The sequence below is a fragment of the Schistocerca piceifrons genome, chromosome 3, assembly GCF_021461385.2.
Source record: "Schistocerca piceifrons isolate TAMUIC-IGC-003096 chromosome 3, iqSchPice1.1, whole genome shotgun sequence".
NCBI classification, from domain to species: Eukaryota; Metazoa; Arthropoda; class Insecta; order Orthoptera; family Acrididae; genus Schistocerca; species Schistocerca piceifrons.
This window is the reverse complement of record NC_060140.1, coordinates 488,836,413-488,851,343: the sequence shown is the minus strand read 5'-3', so window position 1 is coordinate 488,851,343 and position 14,931 is coordinate 488,836,413. Positions and strand designations below refer to the sequence as shown.

Sequence of the window (14,931 nt, the reverse complement as noted above, 5' to 3'; positions counted from 1 at the left end):
AGTTGCTCCTTGCCCACCTGGGCCCTTAAATGGCGCCAAAGTTGTGAAGGCATACGGTCCCCTATTGGCACGTCGTGAATTATGTAGTGGATGGCTTCTGCTGGAGGGCGCGATAAGTGCTCGATGATGCGAGCTCTTGCGATGGCATGTTTGTGCTGGCTTGGTGGCAAGAGCAATAGGTCACTGACCAGGTCTGGTTTGTCGTGGAGGTGGGTAATTAAACAAATGAAATGTGTGTTATCTCCCCACACTCCGTGAATGTCCAGAATATTGTCCACTAACACAAACCATGATATAGCGTTATCCTTCTGTAGTTGTGGCAGCTTCGGAAACTGCCCTACAGGTGGCTGCTGTGGCGTTGTGGGAAGATGGTGATGGGGAGGCAGCGGAGGCCCGGAAACTGGTATAGGGTAGAGTGTCTGTACTGTAGCGCAATTAGGCCTCTGACCACACAACACACATGGCGCAGGAGCAAAAGCGGTAGGCGCGGGCATCGCGGCAGCTGCAAACGTGGTCGCATGGTGTTGGTATGTCGGGAACGTAGCGGTATGCGTTTCGGGCGAAAGTATCTGGTCGTGTGTCGGGCTGGTATGTAACATATTCATACGGGATGTTGCTGAGCGCTGTGGTGAGGGAAGTTCTTGTTTCACCTGTGGTATGAAGTCCGGAAACTGCCATGCATTTGGATGCACTGCAACATGTGTGGGCCACGGTGCATGGACCGTACTAGTGGGGTTATGTTGTGCACACGGGTTTAACACTGTAGTCGGAGCCGTCGATGGCTGAATTACTGGCAATTCGTCCATGAATGAAATTGTAGGCAAACCCATGGTGACCTCTGGGTCACAAACCACGTGGAGGTTTATCGGTGTGTAACGGTGGCAGGAGGAAAGATGAGAAACGCGCATACTGTGGTCATATCGAAAAAGTCCGGGGTCACCACTATGGGAATCAGGTCGCTTAGCTGCCGTAATAACCTGAACACCACTTGTATGAAACTCATATTTATTCTAACTGCACAATTACACATATACACACATAAACAAGTCTCGCGAGCGTCACCGGTCGAAACGTAAACACACACTGCACAAAGGCGCGCACCAAGATCCCCGTCCTAAGAGCGTGTCAGTGCGCAGAGATACCACTCTCCTCTATTCTGGTGGTCGATGACCACCACAAGTCGTTATCACAGTCACTTGTTTGCAAAACATGATATTTCTTTTTTTTCTGAAAATGTGACAGTTTTTGCAGACTTTGTTGTTCTTTTTGTAGTTGGAACACCATTTTTGTACAACACTTTTACCCACTTGGACGATATATTACTTTTGTCTCGCATCACTTCACTTAGTGTTGGCTTCGATCGTAGATCCCGATTTTCTTTCTTGAGTAAGTCAATATTGCTTCTTAAGGAACTATGAATTCTAAGCTAGCAATTCTTCTTTAAGCATTGTTATTTCAGTGTTACAATTCTTACAAACTCCCTTTTTAACAGCATAACTATAACTATTTCTCAAGTTTGAATCACACACTTCTACACTTGCGGCCATCTTGGTACAGGTACAAAGCATTCAGCTTCAATCATTGATGATGTCCTGACCTGGAGAAAAGAAACTGTGACAATGTTGTAGATAACCTTGGACTTTCAGACCATCTCTGTCAGATCTTTAAATTACACATCCCAGCAGAAAACAGAACTAAAATACATATAGAAGATTTTTTTTCTAAATCAAAAAGATCAGAATTTGCCATGCAGAGTAACAAAGAAACCTGGGCTGAAGTCTACACGGAGGCTGGTACGGAAAAAAATTTGTAAAGTTTCTATCAACATTTAAATTTAGATTTGTCGAAATGTTCCTAAAAGTATTTAGAGTCATCAAAACTCTAAATAGAACCAGCTGGGTGACCAGTGGGATAAGGAAATCCTCCCTTACCCTCAAGCACCTTAGTAACATAAAAAACCCAAATGATCATACATCTCAAGAATACTACCACACCTACAAAAGAATATATAGAAAAGTGCTACTAGCAGCAAAGAAGTCTCATAATGATAAAATTATAGATAAGGCAGAAAACAAGATAAAATCAGTCTGGAATGTCACTAAACAGGAGACAGATAGAGAAGAAGCTAAACAGGAAAACGTCCTTTTACATCACAATGCTACTATAATACAAGAGCCTAAAAAAGTAGCAAACTTTGGTAATCAATATCTCAGCAATATAGCCACCAAACTATAACAAAAATTTGACAGAAAACAGCATGTACAATCAAAGTTATGTTCCAAACACAATGATGCTGCAACCCATCGCCACAGATGAAATAACCAGCATTGTTTGGAACCTAAAAAATAAAACTGCAACAGGTATAGATGAAGTGCCTACGTGCCTGCTTAAGGACAGTATAGAAAGTATCAAAGAGCCTTTAGCACACATCATAAATGAATCATTCAACACAGGTAACTTCCCAGAGGCACTAAATATGCAAAGGTTTTGCCCATACTTAAGAAAGGTGACCCAGAAAATACAGAAAACTAGAGACCCATATCTTTACTCTCATCCTTTTCAAAAGTAATAGAAACCATAATGAAAAATAGACTAATGGGATATCTAACGAAGTACAATCATCTGTGGAAAGAGCAGTTTGGTTTCAGGCCTAACAAAAGTACACAGACAGCCGTAGCTCAATTTACAAACATTGTTCTTGAAGAACTAGACAAAGGAAACCAGGTAACAGGCATCTTCTTAGACTTCACCAAAGCTTTTGATACAGTCGACCATACACTCCTGCTAAACAAACTGGATGCACTTGGCATAAGAGGAGTAGCAAACAGATGGTTCCACTCATACCTGAAAAACAGGGTGCAACGGGTAGAAATCTCTCACACTAACAACAATCACACTATAAAATACCTCTCCAATCCAGAGTACAGGGTGATTCAAAAAGAATACCACAACTTTAAAAATGTGTATTTAATGAAAGAAACATAATATAACCTTCTGTTATACATCATTACAAAGAGTATTTAAAAAGTTTTTTTTTCACTCAAAAACAAGTTCAGAGATGTTCAATATGGCCCCCTCCAGACACTTGAGCAATATCAACCCGATACTCAAACTCGTTCCACACTCTCTGTAGCATATCAGGCGTAACAGTTTGGATAGCTGCTGTTATTTCTCGTTTCAAATCATCAATGGTGGCTGGGAGAGATGGCCGAAACACCATATCCTTAACATACCCCCATAAGAAAAAATCGCAGGGGGTAAGATCAGGGCTTCTTGGAGGCCAGTGATGAAGTGCTCTGTCACGGGCTGCCTGGCAGCCGATCCATCGCCTCGGGATAAGGTTTCATAACTAACCTTTTTCGTAGGACTCTCCATACAGTTGATTGTGGAATTTGCAGCTCTCTGCTAGCTCTGTGAGTCGATTTTCCTGGGCTGCGAACAAATGCTTGCTGGATGCGTGCTACATTTTCATCACTCGTTCTCGGCCGTCCAGAACTTTTCCCTTTGCACAAACACCCATTCTCTGTAAACTGTTTATACCAACGTTTAATACACCACCTATCAGGAGGTTTAACACCATACTTCGTTCGAAATGCACACTGAACAACTGTCGTCGATTCACGTCTGCCGTACTCAATAACACAAAAAGCTTTCTGTTGAGCGGTCGCCATCTTAGCATCAACTGACGCTGACGCCTAGTCAACACCGCCTCAAGCGAACAAATGTACAACTAAATGAAACTTTATAGCTCCCTTAATTCGCCGACAGATAGTGCTTAGCTCTGCCTTTTGCGTTGCAGAGTTTTAAATTCCTAAAGTTGTGGTATTCATTTTGAATCACCCTGTATATTAACATTGGAGTCCCCCAAGGAAGTATGCTTGGTCCGATACTCTTTCTGATACCTATCAACAATTTTCCGAAGAGTATTAAACTGGGTGAAATGGTACTTTTGCTGATGACTATAACATCATACTCACTGATGCATCACAAATCATATTAAACAATAAAGCTGAAGAAACACTTAAGTAAGTATGCAACTGGATAGATAACAACAAACTTACTTTAAGTGTAAACAAAACCAATAGTATTAGCTTCCACACCTATAAAAAATCCATTGGCAACACTATATATGCCCTTGGAAAGAGAATAGCATCAGCATGCTATGCCCTTAGAACAATAAAATCGGTGTGAAGTAACTCATCCACCAGAGCAACTTACTTTGCATATGCACACTCAATCATTTGTTATGGAGTATTCTTTTGGGGAACAAATACTCAGAATATGCAAACAATCTTCAAACTACAAAAATGATGACAAACAGTAACAAGAGAATGCACAGCACCGAGTTGTTTAAATCTATGGGAATATTGACTGTTCCCTGTGAATACATTTTTCAAACAGTGATTCACATAAAGAAAAACATCAATCAGTACCCAACGAACAGTTCCCTACACAAACATGAAACCTGATCAAGTCACCACTTACATCTGAGCAAAAAAAAAAAAAAAAAACCACACACACACACACACACACACACACAGAATAGTGTACTATACAATGAACTTAAACTGTTCAACAAACTTCCACAGAATATAAAAGATAGAAGCAAAATACATGCCTTCAGACATAGCCTAAAAAGTTATTTGTTAGAAAAATGTTTTTATTATGTCAAAGATTACCTGTAAAGTAGGTAAAATTTCATTGACAATGTGACTGATTAAGTACTGTAACAATGGGCTTTCTTTGGTATGTTCAATAAAAGAGTGGTAAATCATGTATAATCATGAAACACAGTAAGACAAATAATTGTAGTTTATATTTAGGAAATGCAATTGTACTTTTATATACCCTTGTGTCTGTACCATATAAATGTATTTGTTGACAATGTGTTGTTGACATGTTGACAATATGACTGATGATTAAGTACTCTAACTAGGGGCTTTCTTTGGTATGTTCAATAACCGAGTGGTACATCATGTATAATCACGAAACACAGTAAGACAAATAATTGTAGTATATATTTAGGAAATGCAATTGTACTTTTATATCCCTTGTGTCTGTATCATATATATGCATTTGTTGATAACATCCATACAATCTATATTGTCTACAGATGGATAGAAAAAATAAATAAATAAATACAGAAATTGATTGTAAAAACACAACATAGCAGATATAAGCTGCACCACAACTTTTTGAGGGTGAAATCTGAACAGAAAGTGTGGCTTATTTTTGGGTCAAGATAATAATTACAAATATATGTCCTATTCTATATACCTCATACTATTTTTCCGCATAGTTACCACACTGGTTCAGACATATGTCTCATCACAGCACTAAATTTCAGATGCCTCTGTGGTAGAGTTTGTCCGGCTGACTGTGGAACCAGCGTTGGACTGCAGTCTTGGCTTCATTGTTGCACATGAATTGCTGTCCTGACAGGAACTTCTTCAGCAGACATAAAACATGGAAATCACAATGGGCAAGGTCTGGACTGTACAATGAGTGGCCAAAACTCTCCTAGTGAAGTAATTGGAGCTTGTCAGTGGCTCTTCTTGCCACATGTGGCCTTGCATTGTCATGGAGGATAACAATGTTGTCCACACTGAGAACCCCTCAGTGCTCCTTCCTGCTGACAGCCCACAGACTTGAGAGTGTGGCACAATAACTGTTGGCATTGGTAGATGCATCTGGTAGCATGAAATCCAGCAGGAGTGGTGCACAGTGATCCCAGAAGACCATGAACATCACTTTCCCAACAAATCAAACTGAGCATAGTTTTTTAGTCACAGATGTAACCGGATGCTTCAACAACATGCTGTGCTTCTTAGATTCTGGTATGAAATGCAGTATCCATACTTCACTGCAGTTAACAGTGTGGTTCAGGAACTGTCATCTTACTTCGCATGCTACTGTAGATGATTCAATGAAGCAATCATTCTTTTGCCTTTGATCATGTCATACAACTGCTTAGGCACCCACCGACACGAAACCTTCCACTATGCTAATGACACATGAATGATGTTGTAAACACTCTTGTACAAAATTCCAAGCTCACAGGAAATGTTCTTGAGGTGCCAACACTAATCTACGTTCACTATTACATCCACACAGCAAATGTTGTCATCAGTCAGTGATGAACCAGGCCATCCCAAATGCACATTGTCATGTAAGTCTTCAGGGCCTATTGCAAACTCACATCACCACCCCCTCACACTTTCCTAAATGAGACACTTTTACCCACATGTGGGCTGCATTTCCTTGTGGGTCTCGGGTGTTTGTCCCTTGCTCAATAGGACTTGAATCACACTTTTTTGCTTGTATGCTGTGAACATGTGAAGCACAAGTGCCATCTTCAGCAGTTATCAGCAGTGCTGTGCCATGGAGCTACTGGCAGTTAAGGCTGGACCAGCCCAAGAAAGGTCCACAGCTGGAAATGGATATGTTGATGTTGCATGTACACCCATAATTTAACGAAAAAAGAGAGGTAAATACTTTCTGATTGGCGTTGCAATTTTTAGTAGTAAATACCAGTACTTAACATGTCAACAAAGCATCTTCTACTACTATTACATGAAACATTTTAAGGAATTATTTCCTTCGTAACACTTCTAAGTTTGTGCATAAGCCTACCTGGTAAAATCACAACAGAGAAGTCTAACATCTGCACTGCACGAAGAAGGTAGATCTGGATCCCATTGTGTGACGCTTGCTCCTTCTGCAGCTTTTTATTTTGGTGTTAAAGAAAAAGTTTACACACAGCATAAAGTATAGTGGCAGTGGAAGTTTTGAGTGGTACCTGCAAAGTTGGTGAAGAGGGTGGTGGTTATACTGAAGAACAGTAAAGCTGCAGCAGCAAAGTAACAAGGGCTGTTGCCAACACTGTCTATGAGCTTCATGTGAAAAGCGAATGTCACATGCCTTATAAAGCTACTCAGAGTATGGTAAGAGTCTGCAGAGGAAATTTGTTAGGAGCAACGTAGTGCTGCTACTAAAAAAAAAAAAAAAAAAAATCTTGAGAATTCAAGGTATGGGGAGGAGGATGTTGACAGAAGCAGCTCCTGAGAAATTAATGATGAGAGGGTGGAGAGGGGGAGGCATTTTGAGCAGTTTTTAAACATTGGTAATAATGAACTACAAGGATCATTCAATAATTAAGGAGACAAATTGGTCTGGAGAAAAAAAGCATTTATTTTTGCAAAACGATATTTTTTTACTTTTAAACATAATCTTCTTGAACATTTATGCACTTGTTCCAATGGGCTACAAGCTTTTTTATTTCCCACAAACTTTTTCACATCTTTGTTGTCCTGGAACCTCTTCCCATGTAATGCCTCTTTCAGTGCACCAAACAAACAAATGGAAATCACCAGGCACTAAATCAGGACTGTAAGAGGGCTGAGACAGTACTTTCCAGCCCATTTTGTCAATGGTTTCATGGGTTAATTGAGCAATATGAGAACGTGTATTGTCTTGCTGGAGAATCACACCTCTCCTCTGAGATCCATGACGTCTCTCTCTCTCATGGGTGGCTTCACCTTGTTTAAAAGCAAATTCCAGTAGTATTGGCTGTTCATTGTACACTGCTCTTTGAGATAATTACAAAAAGTGGACCTTCAGCATCCCAAAACACTGTCAACACGACTTTTCCTGCTGATGCTTGGGTTTTGAATGTTTTATTGACAGTTAAGTTGGTGTGCTTCCACTCCACACTTCGTCTTTTTGATTCTGGCTTATAATAGTGACCCCAAGTTTTATCACAAGTTAAAATTTTGTTGAGGAAGTGCTCACTTTCTCTTTCATAACTTTTCTTTAGCTCTGTACACACACTCAACCTTGTTTCCTTGTGTAACTCCTTTGGGACCCATCTTGCACGTTTTGCGGTACTTCAGCTTGTTGCAGATAATGTTATTAACTGTACCAGTATTAACTTGAACCTTATTAACTTTTCAAATGGCAAAAAAAAGCTCTTCGATGTATAGTGAGTTTATCTCCTGGGGATACATGCAGTGAACATTTCAAAAAGCTCAACATCATGACAGTTCCTTGTTTGTACATCTATTATTGCTTATTACACGTAAAAAAAAAAAAAAAAAAAACATACCTCAATAACCCCTTAGGTAATCTGTCCACACCCATAATACAAGATGAAAGCACACAATTGATCTACCATACTCTAGATTGTCCAAGATACATAATAGTTATAAATATGTAGGCGTCGAACTGTTTAATATGCTCCCTAAAATTGTACAAACAGTATCTAAAAATAAATTTAAGACAACATTGGGTCAATGGCTCAAAGGTAAAGCATTATACTCAGTTGATGAATATAAAGATTGTAATATGGCAGATTTGCTGTATTAACATAGAGAAAGGTACCTCTGCCTGTAGAAGGACCTAAATTTGGAAAAACAATGTCTGACATATAGGCATAATAGTCCTATGTCGAGTGCTCTATATTTGTATCAATATCTTAGGATAATGACATATTGTTATCAACATGTATATGATAATGACATAATGTCATCAACATGAATACTCCCCGCTTAATATAAATTTGTCTAATGTTTTCTTTTTTATTGTAAAATTAACAATATATAAAATTACAAATGTGTGCTGTTGTACTACACTAACATTCATATGATTTATGTATACATTGTTATGAGAATATAACCATCTTTATACTGTAATTGAACTTATTGACGAAGCCCATTCTATAAGAAAATACTGAACGGCTAATAAAGATTCTTATTCTTATCATTTCCACAGTCACATGGCAGTCAGCATCAATAGTTTCATCAATTCAACTTCCAAGTGAGGGAGTTCAAGCTGCAACTGGTCAGCCAGAACGATATTCGTCAGTCACTGAGTCGCACAATTTTTGAACTGCTCTACCCACTCGTAAAAATTTGCAAGATTCATACCACCTTCACCATAAACTTTAGACATTCTACAGTATATATAATTATTTGTTTCTCGCCTTTAGCAAGTAAAAAATGAATAACAGAACATAGTTAAACTAACGTGGATGTTTGAAGCGGACTCACCATCTTGAAATGTATTTTTGAGGTTATAAACAAAACAATGTTGATACATCAGCTTATCAGGGCTTATCCCAGTGATGCCAACTTAAACCCATAAAAGTACCAAACTTGCCCTACTAACAGTTTTTTCCCCAGACCAATTTGTCTCTTTAGTTATTGAATGACCCTCACTAACTAAATTCAGGGTTGACACTTTCTTCTGCAGACCCCTCCATTTATTTACTACTAATTCTTGTCAACAAGGCCTTTATGTAAGTTTTGTGGTCATGTAGGATGAAATCATATTATGGATGCGCATCAGTGAGTCATCTCCATTGGCAGTACAAAATGGAAATATACTGACACCCGAGTGAAATTAAAAGTATACCATCCTAAATAAACACAGTGTGATCTGAAGGCAAAAATTCAGTATTATGTTGTCATAACAAATGCTACAAAGCTGGACTGTTATGATTTGAACTTGCCTCCATACTGTGCGTACATCTGTGTGCTCGTAGCAAAGGCTCCAGACTGGTTCTCATGTCGCTGGTCATATAGATCAGACCATACTTGACATTGCAGTCTATCTATTCTAGTAGATAACTGCAAATGTCTGTCACTGGAGTCCACTTGGTCTCTAATTAAAAGTTTTGGGTTCTAATCATATTGTTAGAAATTACTGACCTAACTTTTGAAAAGCATGAAAACTTAAAACATTTGGGCACTTACTAGTTTGCTGAAATTTGGACATGCCTCCAAAGGTTCATTTGAGTAGTTGTCAAAGAGAGCCAGAAACCAAGCACTACTGCACAGCTGTAACGACGTAGGAAGCTGTACTCAATGTTTGTTCTGCTCATAGGCTTTTTGTCGCATTTCTATTTGGAATTTCGTGCGTACTGGGATATCATTTGACCATGTCGTTCACAGGGGCTCATTGAGTTATTGTACTTTCGGCTGGCATTTTTATGATACCCTAGCCAGATAAGGGAGGCAAAAGAAGAAAGCAGTTCTTGGTATAATATTCATCTCAAAACTAGACACTGCAGTTCAAAGTACCCTTATGTTTTGCTATGTGGTCACTTTAACATAGATATCTATTTTTTTTCTTTTTTGAACTCTGCAATACTGTTATGTAGCATTTCCAATCAAGTTATCATCCACACAGCATTGCAAAAAGCTAGTAAGAAGGAATACAAATTTCTTGCAAAAATAAAAGACAGTTACAAAAATACAGTTGCAAAAATAAAAGACAGTTGCTTGTATGCACTAGAACTGAGGAGAATAAGTTATTTAATTACTGGAGGATGTACCAGACAATTGTTGAAATGTCTTTTGATGGAAAAACACTGTTTTTCATGGAAGGAAGATTTGTAAAATTCTGCTAAAGCTGCCAATATATTTGAAACAAAATATTTTATTCAATACTGCTGACAAAATTTGCCTGCTTAGTCTTCTTCAAGTGAAAATTTATATATATTTGTATATCTAAAAACAAAGATGATGTGACTTACCAAACAAAAGCGCTGGCACGTCGATAGACACACAAACAAACACAAACACACACACAAAATTCAAGCTTTCGCAACAAACTGTTGCCTCATCAGGAAACAGGGAAAGACGAAAGGATGTGGGTTTTAAGGGAGAGGGTAAGGAGTCATTCCAATCCCGGGAGCGGAAAGACTTACCTTAGGGGGAAAAAAGGACGGGTATACACTCGCACACACACACATATCCATCCACACATATACAGACACAGTCTGCTTGTGTCTGTATATGTGTGGATGGATATGTGTGTGTGTGCGAGTGTATACCCGTCCTTTTTTCCCCCTAAGGTAAGTCTTTCCGCTCCCGGGATTGGAATGACTCCTTACCCTCTCCCTTAAAACCCACATCCTTTCGTCTTTCCCTCTTTCCTGCAAGTGTATACCCGTCCTTTTTTCCCCCTAAGGTAAGTCTTTCCGCTCCCGGGATTGGAATGACTCCTTACCCTCTCCCTTAAAACCCACATCCTTTCGTCTTTCCCTCTTTCCTGATGAGGCAACAGTTTGTTGCGAAAGCTTGAATTTTGTGTGTGTGTTTGTGTTTGTTTGTGTGTCTATCGACGTGCCAGCGCTTTCGTTTGGTAAGTCACATCATCTTTGTTTTTAGATATACAAATATATATAAATTTTCACTTGAAGAAGACTAAGTAGGCAAATTTTGTCAGCAGTATTGAATAAAATATTTTGTTTCAAATATATTGACAGCTTTAGCAGAATTTTACAAATCTTCCTTCCATGAAAAACAGTGTTTTTCCATCAAAAGACTGTGTCTGTATATGTGTGGATGGATATGTGTGTGTGTGCGCAAGTGTATACCTGTCCTTTTTTCCCCCTAAGGTAAGTCTTTCCGCTCCCGGGATTGGAATGACTCCTTACCGTCTCCCTTAAAACCCACATCCTTTCGTCTTTCCCTCTCCTTCCCTCTTTCCTGATGAGGCAACAGTTTGTTGCGAAAGCTTGAATTTTGTGTGTATGTTTGTGTGTCTATCGACGTGCCAGCGTTTTCGTTTGGTAAGTCACATCATCTTTGTTTTTAGATATATTTTTCCCACGTGGAATGTTTCCCTATTAATTTATATATATTTGTGTGTATATAGCATTAAAAGACCTTACATTATGTCATAAAAGAAACAAGACATCAGAGAATACTCAAAGACCATAAGAATTTTGCAAACCATACTAAAATGCCTACTTCAGTATACAACTTATCAGTTTGGTTTTTGAGATGTCAATTTTGTTAGAGTACCAGTACCATATTATCTCATGTTTGGTTCTTTATTATGGCACGATGCCATACTTACAGAAAATGGAAATGTGCACTTGAAAATGAGTGAACAGTTGAGACTAGACAATAATGTGGAATGAAACACTTCATTTCAAATAAATGGACTGCCTCTGCAGAAAAAACTAATAAAAGCCAAATTTCTTCAGCAGACTAACAAAAAAAACTTCAATATTCTGCAAGAGAAATAATGCTTTATTGCTAACAGTATGGAAACAAAATCAGAAAACTGAAACTAATAATATATTTTAGTCTTCTGTGATTATATTTTAATTCACTAGGTAACTCCCAGCTACAGAAATCTGTTTGTTTTCATTTGATGTGACAGCCATAAATGAAGAGACAATGGATAAATCACAGACCATTAACACAGGTATGGGTCACGTGGAGTCCGTTACCACCCCCCTCCTTTACTTAAAATTCAGACTGCTTTGCACATGCACGAATCTGGCAGCTTGGGCATACCAGAAAATTTTTTCCAGGTAACATCTCACTGCTTGCTGCTACTACTCAAGCATAACTATATGGTACATACAGATGACTGCAGTGCCTCGGGTAGGCTTGTGGGGAGGGGGGAGATTAGTGTTTAACGTCCCGTCGACAACGAGGTCATTAGAGATGGAGCGCAAGCTCGGGTGAGGGAAGGATGTGGAAGGAAATCGGCCGTGCCCTTTCAAAGGAACCATCCCGGCATTTGCCTGAAGCGATTTAGGGAAATCACGGAAAACCTAAATCAGGATGGCCGGAGACGGGATTGAACCGTCGTCCTCCCGAATGCGAGTCCAGTGTGCTAACCACTGCACCACCTCGCTCGGTAGGGTAGGCTTGTGCAGTATTACTGTGGTCATGACAACTTGCTTGCTAACTACATTTTGTTTATCCTTAATTTAAGTCAACCAGCCTTGTTTAAAGCATTATTGTGTCTCAATTTACACGGAGAAGGTGATAAAGGGAGTGGGGGGCAGAAACTAATGTTTAATATGTCTACAGGGTAATCAGAAACAGTCTGAAAATCTTGAAAGGGTATTTTACAGTAATTATTGTGCTGAGAAATTACTAACAAAAAAATTTGATATGTTGTGCCTTTTCCAAGTTAATTAACAGTGAAGTTAGCTAATAGTGCTGTTGCCCACAAATTCATGCTGCCTGGCAGATACAATTAGGGTCTGTTGTTCCCATAGTGTAGACGACAATGCACAAGAGTGCTCAGACTTTGCCTTTTATTCTATTCTTACTACTGGCCCATGGCTAATTTTGTATTGCTCTTTTGTTTGGTTTTTGGAAACCAAAAGAAGAACACATTTGGCAACACTGTCTCTGGCGAGCTGCTTGAATTTGGGCATGCAACAGCCTGGTTAGCTAACTTCAAAGATAATTAATTCAGATATATTGCGACATATCAGTTTTTTTCTAACAATTATTTCTCAGCATAACCAGCCCTGCAACACTCTTCCAAGCTCTTCACACTGTTTCTGGCTGCCCTGTATGTTATATGGGATAAGAAAGAGTACACTTGGACAGTTGTCACACTGCCTGCAATATTTTTTATCAAGTGATACAATTAACAGAAAATATAATATTGTTTTGCAGGAAATGGGTACTTCTTTTATTAAAGCTATACCTGGATGTCAATGTGATCATGTGTAATATTACAGCACAAAGCAATAATTGCCTGGCTTTGGGATAAAAGTATTGGCATGCAATTGGAAATTGTTGACTGGATGTGCAAATGACTGAACCTCAGATATAGCCATCAGCTGTGTATCCAAAAACATTTTAAAATAAATTGCACACTTTATTTCTAAGAGCACATAACCATAAATACAAATCTTGAAAATTTGTCTGTTTACACAAGTAACATATTTTTGACACACAAGCATTCCTCCAAGTCATAATTCTCTTCCATACAAAATATGTGCAGACAAATATGGCTTGAATTAAGTGCAGATTTGGATATTGATAAACATATTACATGTTGAGCAACATCATCATCTTTTTTTGTATTTCATCCACAGTCTTTGGGATTAGCTTAGATTGATATGAATGGACAGGAAATGGTTGCAGCCCTGTTTGAAGAATGAAGCTGGTGTCTGTAGTCTTGGGAAAAATGTCAATTACATATATCCCTGTACTTTTAAGCCCTCAAAGCCCATAATGTGCTTTTTTCCTAACACAGTAATGATTTCCCTTGTATTTAATGTGTAGCTACCAATGATCATGTTTTAAGTTCAACTGTACCTTGGCCTTTCTGTAAAAGTGGACTAGCTAGTCCAGTCTGACCTTTCTTATCAATCTAACATTTCGTAAAATAATGTCCATTCACATTTTGTGAGTTCTGAGAAGATCCTTCTTAATGAGCTGCCTCTCTTCACAGGTTAGCTGTCATTACGAACAATCTAGTTTTTGATTTTGGGAATCTAAATGGTTTTAGACAAGTGCACCCAAAACACTCAGATTTGGTAGCCACAATGTTCACCTTCTTCTTATTGATCTTTTCCCTACAAATTCTCCAACTGTTGCGAGTCTTAGAATACTGTAACTTTTTCCTCTAATGATATGGCTGAAATATTTTAGTGTTCTGATTTTGACTGCGTTCTTCAATTCCTTATTCTTATTGATACGTATTAGAACTTCTTAATCGGTAATTCTTTGTGTCCAGGGTTTTTAACACTCTATACACATTTTCAATGCCTCAATCTTCTTCATTACTGCCTTATCAACTGTTTGTCTCTCCATTCTATACAAAAATACTAGGATTACATAACATGTAATCATTCAGTGTCCCAGTAGCAAGTTTAAGTTATGGTTGGTAAAAATAGATCTCATCTCCTGTTCAATTCTGCTTTTGATTTCCTGGGTCTGACTGAATTTTATCATTATCCAAGAACAGATATTTATATTTAGATATCTTTTAATGGGTATAGTGTCAATAGTAATACCTGATATGCTCTTTGCAGTTTTGCTAATAATCATGCATTTGATTAAACTAAAATTCATTTTGAGGCCAAAATTGTTCCGACTATTTCTTCAGGGTCTACAGCTGTTCCATTTTCGCCAGTACTAGAGTCATCGGCATAGTGTACAT

The 14,931-nt window shown here is 38.5% G+C and overlaps 1 non-coding gene across 1 annotated transcript; it reads right to left on the bottom strand.

Moving 5' to 3' along the window:
- Positions 1-12,585: 12,585 nt before the first annotated feature.
- Trnaa-cgc lies at positions 12,586-12,658 on the bottom strand. The gene has a single exon. It is a non-coding gene; the product is annotated as a tRNA-Ala (tRNA).
- Between the last annotated feature and the right edge of the window lie 2,273 nt (positions 12,659-14,931).